Below are 2,416 nucleotides of genomic sequence, written 5' to 3'. Positions count from 1 at the left end.
TACCTCACAGGATTTCTTGGAACAAAACTAAATGAATATACAACTCTTCCAAACCATGTGGCAAATATAAGATTACAACAATAAAATTTTCCAGGTAGATGCTGCTGCTATTATCAAACACTAGCCTTGGCAGTGTAGAATTTTGAGTTACCTAGTATGAACCTGACAATTGAAATTTTTAGGCTGTGGCCAAGAATATGTTTTAGAACACTGTACAATAGAGACAGGTCCAGAGTTTTCACAGTGAACAAGGAAACTATCCGGGCCATCATTCACTTTAACCCTGCAGGGATGTTCACCCATCTCCACCCCAGAAATATAAAGCATTCCTCACTAGAATTCATGTAATTACCAAGAAAAAAATGGCACTCTTCTTTGACCTAATATAAAGTTTCTTGGTAATACAATTCTGTTATTCTACCACTCAGAGTAAACATACTAAACACATCCTACCAATACTTCTAAAATCATAATCACAACAACTTCCTGTTTTACCAGACAGTAACATGAATCCTTCAAAAACAGTGGCAGGTGCAACTCTTAGCTTGCAATTCTTCACGACTTCAGCAATTTCCCTACATTAAAAAAGAGAAAACACCAAATTCATTATTTCAGAACAAAATAAATTTAAAACTTTGAAATCAAGTCTATTAACACACCTATACACATAATTATATACTTCCAAATGTACAGAAGTAATATGCTTCTAGTTTTCTCAGTCAACTGAAAATTAATCTGTAACCCTTCACTTCTATGTGCCTGCCCAGCTGGCTATGTACTGTCTGTGCTGTTCTGTTCTCAGGGTATGAACCTGGAGCTGCATAACAGTTTGTACAAGACAAATTACTAACCTCCTCCCCTATCCTCGAACTCACAATTGTCCTTTACTCCAGTAAACCCGCATAGGAAACATAACCTTGCTGTCTATTCAAGAGTTTAACAACAGAAAGAAGTCTTCAACTTTGAGGAGAAGGTGTAGACAGGAATGGAGAGAATCAGATCCTGTGGATCCATTCTTATGCTATCACACACACACAGTAGGGAGCATACTTACCATTAACACTTCAATTAATTACTCCTCAAAATTTGTTTTTAGCTATATTCACTCTTTATTTGCTTTTAATGAATTGTGACTTTTGTTTTGATATTTGGGATTAAACGAAAGAGCTGCTTTACAACTGGGCTACATTCCTCTCCTTTATATTTTTGTTTTATTTTGTTTTGAGACAGGGTCTACTAAGTTCCTTAGGGCTTTGCTAAGTTTATGAGGGTGGTCTTAAACTTGCAATCTTTCTGCCTCAGTCTCTTGAATCACTAAGATTATAGGTATATGCCACCTCACCCAGCATAAATCACATTTTTGATTAACCAGAAAAAAAAAATGTGGCAATTCCACCGAATTTTTCAGGATCAGTAACAACTCCTCAATTTACTGCCTCCCAAATTATTATGTAGATTCTCAGTAAACACAAAGAACATATACATATATTAATATGCAGATGTATATATACACAAATACAGAGAGACATTTAAAACAACTCTTTTTAAAGAGGAAAATTATTGAAAAAAAAAAAGAAATTGTCTGTGATCCAACGATTACCTATATTAAACTACTATGAAGTTTAAAAATTTGGGGTGAATGATATAGCTCATCAAAAGAGCACATGCTTACCATGCAGGATGCCCTGGGTTCAATCACCAACACACACACACACACACACACACACACACACACACACACAAATCATATTTATTATGAGCTTATCATGGAAGACAAACAAAGCACAAGCTACCAGGAACTTCAGTTGAATAAGCATATTATACACATTAATACAGAGTTTGGACAGTGAGCTAACTGGCTCAACAGATGACCATTCACCACTAGAGAGGAAAACAAGTAGTACAAACTATGTTCTATTTCACTGTTGCTATACAGCATAAAATGGGAAGTAATTATACACAGATGTGTCCTTGCTCTCCTTTCATTCCCTTTCTTAACACGCTCATTTGACAGCATCTTTAAAGAAATGATTGTACATGGAGCCAGGTGGAGACACTTCTCTTGACCAAGACACTTGTTGCCTTTTCTTTCTTTGAAAGGAATCTAATGGAGGTGTGCACTCCCTACAAGAAATAAAAGCTGCCTCTCTTTTTTGAGTATTCAAATACTGTTTAAGGGTATGTGTTATGACACCTGGTATTTACTCTACAGTGTTCCCAGGTTACATATGGGAATTAGGTAAAATAGGAATGACAAAACTTTGAAAAATCTGGCACTACATGATAGGCACATGGAACCTATTTTCTTAATTTTTTTTTACTTTTATTATTAAAATTTTTTCACAATAATAAGATCTAGTAATTTTCTAGTGTCTTAAAAATGTACCATAGACCAGATGACTTAAACAACAGACAT

Source organism: Ictidomys tridecemlineatus, chromosome 10, assembly GCF_052094955.1.
Source record: "Ictidomys tridecemlineatus isolate mIctTri1 chromosome 10, mIctTri1.hap1, whole genome shotgun sequence".
In the NCBI taxonomy this organism is placed as follows: Eukaryota; Metazoa; Chordata; class Mammalia; order Rodentia; family Sciuridae; genus Ictidomys; species Ictidomys tridecemlineatus.
Note: the sequence above shows the minus strand (reverse complement) of the source record.